The 10,473-nt window shown below is 44.9% G+C and overlaps 1 long non-coding RNA gene across 1 annotated transcript; it reads left to right on the top strand.

The window, feature by feature from the left end:
* Positions 1 to 3,799: 3,799 nt before the first annotated feature.
* On the top strand, positions 3,800 to 5,240 carry LOC146058568 (uncharacterized). The gene is made up of 2 exons (XR_014469870.1): positions 3,800 to 4,163; positions 5,164 to 5,240. It is a non-coding gene; the product is annotated as an uncharacterized LOC146058568 (long non-coding RNA).
* Positions 5,241 to 10,473: the final 5,233 nt, after the last annotated feature.

A 10,473-nucleotide genomic window follows, 5' to 3' on the forward strand; every position in this document is an offset into this window, starting at 1 on the left:
TAGGCGTGCATTCGGACAGCACACCGAAGTATTGCTTTGCGGACACCACTCGGTCATGCGCTAGGCAATCGGAACGCCTAATCAGGACGGACGCATCGCAACCAATGTCAGCTGAACACAATACAATCACCTAATTTACTCATTACTTGTTAATTACACGCTTCTCACTGCTTCAATTGGAACCATTGCACCTTAAATGGTCCATTACTAAACACACACATATATGCTGCACTTTTCACACACTTTTACACTGCAAATAATGAACACAACTTAATATTAATAATACTAATACACATGTCACTTCTACATGTATCAATTAAACCACACATTTGGGGGACAAAAATAACATTTATTAAATGAACTTATAAAATAATTTCGAAAGCGTCACAAAATAAATGGTACCATAGCAGGACTAAAAGTAAATAATATATAATAAATAGCCACAGCAGAATCATTAGGAACACATCAGGTGGCTTCACAACAAAAGTAGAGCACCAACACTTCAAGTACAGCACACAGTAATGCTAGCCGAAACAGGGCAACAGGGGAACCAAACATGACATTTGAACCGAGGGCAAATGTGGTGACCCTCGGCACGGAATTTGACACAGGATGCTGACACACACAGCTCAATGGAAGATTTGGGAAGACATAAGGGTGGAGATTAATGGGGACACAAGTTCATTTGCGGGCACGTTTGCCCCTGGCAGGCTCCTTGCCACGTGCAGCAGCTCTTCGGCCTCGCCCACGCCCACGGTCAGATGGTGGGTCACGTGGAGCACATGCTGGTGAGGGGGTGGATGTTCTTCCCCCTCTGGCAGCAGGGAGTGATGATGGTGGTAATGCACCAGAAACGGATGACATTAGGACCCTATTGGTGGTAACTAGCTCCACCATAAGTTCATTATGGCGGAGGAGGAGTTCATTTTGCCGCAGGGCTTGATCAGCCAGCACCTGCAGGCTAGCAGCAATAGATTGCTGGCTGGCACTCATAGCCTGCAGGCTCTCAGCAATAGATTGCTGGCTGGCACTCATAGGCTGCAGGCTCGCAGCAATACTCTGCTGGCTGCTGGTCAAGCCCTGCAACACCTCCTCGGCCCTACGCACCCGCTCTGATGCCGACTCTCCCTGCTGCACAATATTTTCAAGCACATGCCCCCACGTGGCCAATTCAGCCGCGGACATTGGCGCCTGCTGCTGCACGGGCCTGCTACTGGGGCCAGGTGGCACAGACTCCACAACCTCCTCAAGAGATTGTTGCCCAAGCGGTGGGGATGCTGTTGAAAGAGAAAATTCCAATTACCACACATTCCATGCAAAATTCGAAACATCTACTTATGGCCTGGCAAATAATAACCTTCAAGCAAAGAAGCCATGACTTCCGCTGGGGCCTCGCTGTCCATGGTGCTCACCCCCCGGACCTCCTCCACTGCAATGCAGCACTCTGCCATCTGTTCCAGGGGGGTGAGCTTCAGCTTTGAAGGCATGGGGCCAGCCCCAGAGGTGTGGCTGTGTTCCCACCGCTGGGTCAATTTCTTTTTGAGGTTTGTTTTGAAGTCGTGCCACCTGCAATCAAAGTGTACATCTTAATACATGTCACTCCTCATGTTTGCTGTAGCACCCATTGCAATCTGAAACATAATACAACATGTGCCTCCTGAAACCAAACTTACATTATATTAATTTTTAAAAACAACCCTTAGAAGATACAATCACACTCACCCTACAATAACTATCAATTCAATGACATGGCAAACATGTCTGTGGCTTCAAGCAACGTCACCGGCCATTGGCCAACTCCATCTAATATCTAATGTAAACATTACTGGACTTGTACTGCTCAAATGTAACACACATGAACTTGCCTCTTCTTAACGTGCTCCGCCTCACGAACTTGTGGAGCCACCGTATTAATCTCCGCCGTTATGTCCTCCCAGATCTTCCATCTCCTTGTGTGTGTCAACTTTTCCGGTGGGCACTCGATCAAATCCCGTGCCCGGGTCACCAGGATGGCAAGCTCCTGCGGTTCATATGCCATGTTTCTGGTGGTTGGTTCCTCTGTTACCCGATTGCGGCCACGGCCACGACCACTGGCACCGCCACTGCCACTGGCACCGCCATTGCCACTGGCACCGCCACTGCCACTGGCACCGCCACTGCCACGGCCACCGGTTGCTGTACTTGAAGTGCTGGCCAGGCTATTCTGTTGGGAAGCCACCTGCTGTGTTCCCAATGATTCTGCTGATGCTGAGGATGGGCCAGCTGCCGATTGGCGTGATGTCGATGGCCCATCTGGCTGCTCTTCCCCCAATGGCTGGTCTGGGTTGAGGGGGACATAGGTGGTGTTGGACTCCATGCGGGCCAAGAGGTTCTGCACCACCTGTTCTTCCTCTGACTCTGAGCCAGCCATGTTTGCAACAACTTTTTGCCTTTCTAGCACAACTTTAAATACTATTTCTGTAATTGGCGTAAATCAGCTACAACCTGCGTTCCGTACGGCCGCGTCAACCGTGCGGCGCATAGGCCACGCCCCTTGCTGAGGAAAAATATTTCAAAAAAACCACCTGGCAAACTGAGTAATTCTGATTTAGTAGGTAAATGCAGATTTGAACAACAATGACCAAATAAAACTGAGGTCACACATGAAATGTATATTTGAATGTACATCTGTACTGTGCACTTGTTTGGTATGTAGTACAACTGACAATACCCATTCCATATGTAAATCCAGTCCACCACTTAGGCACAAGTAATCAGTGCTAGCATCCAAATCACATGTGAAAGCTCTCCAAATTCAGCCTTGATGCTAGCTACTTTTCATTCCACCTTTCTAGTATGACCCAGTAGAAGGTAAGTGTACACATGGCAGCATGGCCTAATTTTGGGAAAAGGTCTGGCACTATTTGCTATGTTTCTGCTGCATAGCTTTCATTATAAAATAGCTGTTTAGTACCTTGTTGAGTTAGGTGTAAGTGTCTAGTGATGCAGACTATTTCACCTGTTGCTTATACCCATGTTTGGTGATTGTTATAGATTATATATAATGGGTTCCCATCTTATTTGACACTGTCTGTTTAGGATGGTCTGCTAAACTATGCAAAGGTACAGCAAGTCTGGGTGTGCGATGCAATGGGTTAGCCGTCTGTTCGGGCGCATACACGCTGTTAGTGTAAAAATGAACAATAAAGTTAATACCAAATATCACTCTGATCAACCAATGACAGAACATGATTGCTTGATTTGTGCCATTGCTAAGATGGCGGCATATGGAAGAGCAGCACCCTTTTCTGCTGCGGAGCTCAGGACTCTGGTCTCCGTTATGGAGACCAGGCTGGGGCGGGCGGGCCCATTCATAACCAACCGCCAGAAGCGCAATGCATATGCAGTGGCCCGCCGCCGCATATTCGCCCGCACACAGGTGCGGCGGACCATCGCTCAGCTGGAGCGGCGGTGGTCTGACCTGAGGCGTCGGCAGCCAGATTTGCTCCAGCAAATCAGGGCCAGTATTGCTAGATGTGAGTGTTTCTACAGTAAATGTACATTTGTACCTGATTGCTTACCTGACATTATTTAAGCCACTAAGGTCACCAGCCTGATCATGAGTTAAACATGACATACACTATATGTGTGCTACTTCCTGTTTGACACCCTGTAATGGTCATAAAATATGTTATTGGGGAGGATTAATGCTTGTGATGCTTACAATGGGCCAAATGTCACAGCATACCTGCCATGTTACAGGCTGTGTTTTGTAAAGGCCACTAAGGAGCTGTTTGCCTGAACAATTATCAGTACTTATAACCTTTGCATTTATAGCTTGATAAGGCTTAATACAAATGACCACTAATTGGAACTTTTTTGATTTTTCCCAAACACAGCACGTGATCGAGCAAGACAGGCCCGGGAGGAGGCAGAGGCGGCCCAGGCCCAGGAGGAGGCGGAGCCAGCTATGGCCGAGGAGGGTGAAAGGGAAGAAGGGGTGGCGGAGGAAGTCGAGCCAAAGGAAAGGGAGGAAGTGGTGGAGGATGTGTGGCCAGTGGAGGCGGAGGTGGTGCCTTTGGATGATGAGGTGGCAGCCGAGGTGGAGGTCGTGGCAGCCGAGGAGGGCCAGGAAGAGGGGGAGGATGAGGAGGCCTGTGAGGTGGAGCAGGCGGCCGAAAGTGGTATGTATACATAAAGAATCATTCTTCCTTTTGTCATCTACTATTTGATATGTAGCACTGGTGATTCAATTGTGTTTGAAAATACTATAAAGTCAAACAACAAATTGGGTAGCAACAGACACACTTTGGGGTTAGATCGGGTGGCCAAACCATCTCTTTCATCCTGGACACATATTAATGACACAGGTTGTGCGGATGGCTTTCAGGTCGATTTTAAGTGCCACTGAACCTGTGTAGTTAATCTCTATCCTGGAAGAAAGGGATGACTTGCTGATGTAAGGGTTACATGTCCCTGCTGCAAGCATACAATCTGTAGCCTCCTATAGGTGAGTAGAGTTTACTGGTGATTGATCTTTGTAAACTAGATTCAGTATGGCATAAATGGAGTATGGACAGGCGTGGCTTAGACTGGAGTAACAAGTGGTCAGTGCCCCTGGGCCCTCCTGTAGCTAACCACCCCCTGCGGTCTGCATGTATGTTTGGCACCATAATTGTTTGTTGATTTTGTGTTTGTAATGATTTTGTGCATGGGAGTGGGTTAGTGCTGCAGCTTCACCTACCTGGCATTATGACAATGATTTCTGGAGCAGACCATCAGCAGGCAAGCCATGCTTGATTGCACAAATGTACTGAGCATTCCTGAGAGTTGTGTAACTCCCCTGCCACGCTCCAGCATATAACAGACACTGAACTTTGTTTGCAGAATTGGGATTGGTGCAGCGCGTGACATGCTTCTCAGAGCTTAGTCATGGGTGGGTTTGGATTGAGAAGGAGCACTATGACTGTGAGGTGTTGTACAGAGTAAAGGGTAGAGGGGAAAAAACAGGCTTTCCATGTAGTATGTATGCATGTATGTATAGCTGTGTGTGTCATATATATAGTTATATATATATATATACACACACACCTGTCACGGTGCATGTTTCAAATTTAGGTATGACTATGTAAAATGTATGCCTGAATATCATTAATAATTTTTCAATTTTGATTTGGTCCACAGATGAGCCAGCAGAAGCACAAGAGGGTCTCCGTGGGGCCCTCTTACGGATCAGAGGCCACGTGCGGCAGTTGTTCTAGTTAATGTTTTTGCACTTTAAACCTATAATTTGTATGTAAATAAATTGTTAATTACAGTTTGAAGTTGTCTGTGTGTTTATTTAAAATGGGAAAGTATATGTGTAACTTGTTTAAAATCTTTTAAATAAGCAAAATGTAAATAGTGTATATAGATGTATGTTAGGGTCACATGCTGTAAGGGTTAATGTGTGTAATGAATGTACTAGGAATGTGGTTCAGTATAGATTAGGATTTAATTGATTCAAATAGATAACAATCCCTTTTTAATGAGGTTGCCTAATTGCCTAAGTGGGTCATGTGATCGCTGTGTGTACTCAGTAAAAAAGTGTTGTATGGAGCGTAAATACTCCGCATCGGTGCGTACGGCCAGCTTTCCGTCCGTTCTAACGCGGTAAGACCGTGCTTACGCGGTAAGACCGTGCAGAATCTGTGCGTGTCCACAGCACACGCACGGTTTGTATGTCGTCCGTACACACGCCCTGTTCTTAAAGAGTGAGTCCGTCCGAATGCGGAGGACCCGTGGGCGTTTCTACGGACGATGTCCGCACGACACCGCACAGCGTTGCGTGCGGACAGCACCGTAGGAATTCGTGAAAGTACGCACCGATCAGAATAAGGGCCTAAGTTCTCCCGGCATCTGCCAAATCCAGCTTCACCCATCTGACAGAGAAGTGTGATTCTTCTTCCACAGAACAAGTTAACACTTATTCCACAGAACAAGTTACCACTGCTTCACAGTCCAGTGTCGGTGGGCTTTTCACCACTCCATCCAACGAATGGCATTGGTCTTGGTGATGTGAGGTTGCATGCAGTTGCTCAGCTATGGAAACCCATTTCATTAAGCTCTTGTCAAAGTTTTTGTGCTTACATTAATGCCCATGGAATTTCAGAACTTTTCATCTATGAAATCAGCAGAACATTGACAACTTTTACGCACCATGCACCTTACCAGTTGTTGACCCCGATCTGTGAGTTGTTGTTGTCCAAAAATACTTCCACTTTCTAAAAATATCACTTACAGTTAACCGTGGAACATCCAGCAGGGAAGAAATGTCAGGAACCGTCTTATTGCATAGGTGGCCTCCTATCACAGTACCACACAAAGCTGGCAACCTCTCACAGTACCACGCAAAAGTGGTATCCTATCACAGTACCACACAAAGGTGGCATCCTATCACAGTACCACGCAAAGGTGGCATCCTATCACAGTACCACACAAAGGTGGCAGTCTATCACAATACTACGCATAGGTTGCATCCTATAACAGTACCACGTAAAAGGTGGCATCCAATCACAGTACCAGGCAAAGGTGGCAAACTATCACTGTACCACACTTGAAGTCATTCAGCTTTTCAGAATGACAGATTTTGTATCACAAATGTTTGCAAATGGAGATTGCATGGCTAGGTGCTTGATTTTATACAATTCAATAATTAGCACCAGCAGTGGCCAAATACCTTTATCCCTATAGTGTTTCTAAATATGTGTGTGTGTGTTTTTGTGACACACATACACTTGTATAATAAATCAAATAGTATATAAATCACTAGTCTATTCAGTTGTTACCCTGGTAATACATCAGCTACTTGCAGAAACATGTTTATTTGTTATAAACTTTTGTATGACATTTTTGATCTGTCTTTAATACAATTATGTCACTTACTCACATTAACAAGAAGCCTTTGTCTACGTCTTGCTGTGTGAAAACTGAAAACATAATTTTTCTCATCTTACTTAACAATTTCAGCAAGTGGCGTCCTGTTGTGCATCTCCATATTAGCTCTGCAGGTGCAAGTTTTCCCCTCATGTATTTAACAGTCCTATAAGTCACATTTTTCTATACCCTACGAACTACGGTTGCAGTCATTTAAATCACAAAGTCTATCAATGCTCTTTTTCCAAAACACTTACAAAAGAATGAACGCTTTTGAAATGCCTATATCGCACAGACAGTGCCCTCTTGCAAAACAATGCTCTATGCCAGTCAGGGGCGGATTTAGGGATGAGGGCGCCCCTAGGCACAACAATAATGTTTACTAAGTAGGACAGTTTACAGGGGCAGTATCTGCATGTCCTATCCATTTACACTCTATTTAATATGGAATATGGTACAGTACAGTGGATATTTTGCAGTTATTGGTACATTTTGGGCCGACAGTAATATCACAGGCATCCAAGTGCTGCCCCCAAACATGTACCGCCCCTAGGCCGGTGCCTCACGTGCCTAATGGGAAATTCGGCTCTGATGCTAGTATTTTTCAAGCACTGACGTGGCACTAGAATATAAATATCACTGTAGCCACAGAGGTTCTTAATCTGATTGGTGATGCCGAAGCAGTTCCCTTATTGCCATACAGTTTTTAAAAGAGTTGGTTCACGTCAAGACCTGTATATTTTTGTGTAGCAAACTCTATAATGGAGATTAGTTATTTTATTTATTTATTTATTTACAGTTTCTTATATTGCGCAGCCTATTCCGTTGCACTTCACAATTGGAAACAACAGTTATTAAACAAACTGGGTAGAAACAAACGACTAAGGGGGGTATTCAATCCCCTGCCGCTCACAACGGGCACCTATTCAATGCTGTCTTTTCCGACAGCATTGAGCAGGCATCTCGGCATAACAAGCCTGACTTTAAAAAGCAGTCAGGCTCGTTTTGCAGAGAACGGCCGTGGATTGTCGAGCTCGCGGATGAATCTCGACGATCCATGGCCAACTCTCGTGGCCACGACCCCTTTTCGGCACTCGGCAGGCATTGAATTCACCTTTGATAAAGCTGCACCTTTTGAAGCAGTGAAACGCGCCAGTAGCCCCCCCTGTCTGGACCAGACCTATACATCATAACCCCTTCAAAGCAAATTGGAACCTTCCTCAGCTGCTGATCATATTCTCATGCTTGGTTGCTGTCTCCAAATCTCCTAACAACGGGAGTCAAAGCTGGCACAACACCCGGCCACCAGCAACACAACTTGGATTACAAATTTACCCAGTGATCTCACAGCTGTATCAACTCTGAGGACACTTGCTGCAATGTTATCCCAAGGGATTCGAATCTTCTAGCGGCATTGGGTAACTATCAGCCTAATTTGGGCACCATTGACACTACCATATGATCCAGTCACTTTTACCAATAGCTGAGACAGGACCTCCATCTTTTCCAACTTCCCATGCCCAAGTCTGATCCAGATTCACCCATTATAGTGCTCAGTGCACCTTTTTCAACTCAGTGTGTTCAGTCTATTTCCTTTTATTTATATGTATATATGATTGTATGTACTAATTTTTAATTGTTATTAAATCTATTGAATCATTTTTTCATCAAACAAGCGCCACTTCCTTCTTCTCGGGACATTGAATCCCGCCTGCCGAGATGCAGTCGAGTGGGCCGAGAACGGGATCGGGTCCCGACAGTCGGGACCAGGATTGAATACCGCCCATAGAGGTAGGAGATAAAAAATATATACTGTACATTTTCCAGTGACTAAATTATTTTTAAAATATATGCAAAATATTCTAAGATTAATTATGATAATAATAATAATAATAATAATAACAATAACAATATAATACATTAAAAAGTAAGTTAAATAAAATTAAGCTATGTTTTCCAGATACAGTAAATCAGTGGTTACTTGAACCTAAAATTCAGACCCTTTGTTTCTTCCAAACTTAAATCAATTTATTTTGGGTGGTTCATTTAGTAGGTCATCTGTAAATTTAATTTAAAAGCTGCATTATCAATTTAAAGAAATTATTCTCTAATTAAAAGCATTGGCTATTAATAACAAATTGCCAATTCATTATACTATGTCATGATAATACCATAACCTTAGTATCCTTCTAATTAATTTGCTTGTTTGTATAATTTAGCATAAGATTGCTAAAGTTTACCATCTATAGTAAGTTTTTTTTTAAATGCAAGGACAATGCCTACAGTATATGCATATAAACTATTATTGCCTGCAGATGACTTCTAGAATATTAAAATGTTCACTGTGTAATTTTCTAGAAAATAGTTAATTTTTGGTTGTGAACGAATGTATGTGCTTAAATATTAGTAACTAAAACCCCTTCCACACCAAAATCCCGGATCCGACCAGGTATTTGGAACACTGTTTCAAGGGGTTTGGTACATGGGCCCGACGTTGGAATCCCGACTGGCCTCACTCAGAGAGCATGGTGAGCGCAACTAAGCCCCTTGCAGGCTCGCTGCGCTCGCCACGCTGCAGGCACGGTGGCTCGCTACGCTCGTCACCTATTCTATTCTCCCTCTATGGGGGTCGTGGACCCCCACGAGGGATACTAACCGACAGCCGTCGGGAACCCAGCTGTCTCTGTATTTTGACAGTCAGGATCCTGACGTCGGGTAAATGCCTGTCAGGACCCCGTCCGGCACCCGTTCCAAGCCAGTTCGGACCTGGGATTTCAGTCCATTTACACTGTGGGGCCAACCCGCAGTGTAAACGGGGACGGCACTTCGAGATGGCATCAAGGTAAGCTGCTGGGCTGCCCCCAGCCTCAGTGCACACCCGCCCCCCCCCCCCCCAGCCCCCATCCACCGAGTGTTCTCACCGGAGAACATTGGCCCTGACAGATGGCTCAGCACACAGCGTGGACACATTGCTCTACATTGCTCAGATCGCACAACAATGTCACCCTGTGTGTAGGCTCTATAAGAGTTCTGATAAGATAACAATAACATTATTTATTTATTTACAGTTTCTTATATAGCGCAGCAGATTCCGTTGCACTTTACAATAGTAGACAGTGATAAAACAAACTGGGTAACAACAGACAGACTTGGAGGTAGGAGGACCCTGCTGCAAGTTTATAATCTATAGGGATATAGGGGGGAAACACAAGGACAGGCACCAGTAATAGCATAGCAGTCTCACCAAGTTACAAGTCCAGAAGGGAAGCTATATAATACATAAGTGCCTGAGAGGGTTATGCATGTAGAACTTAAATATGATAGGCTTGCCTGAAGAGGTGTGTTTTTAGGGAATGCTTGAAAGTTTGGAGGCTAGCGGAGAGTCTTATTGTGCGTGGAAGGGCATTCCATAGGATGGGAGCAGCCGGATGAAAGTCCTGTAATAGTGATTGGTAGCTAGTGATCCGTGCAGAAGAGAGACGCAGATCTTGTGCAGAGCGGAGTGGTCGAGATGGGAGATATTTTGTGATAAGTAAAGAGATATATGCTGGTACAGTATGGTTAATAGCTTTAAATGCA

This window comes from Crinia signifera, chromosome 2 (genome assembly GCF_055691185.1).
Source record: "Crinia signifera chromosome 2, ASM5569118v1, whole genome shotgun sequence".
NCBI lineage: Eukaryota > Metazoa > Chordata > Amphibia > Anura > Myobatrachidae > Crinia > Crinia signifera.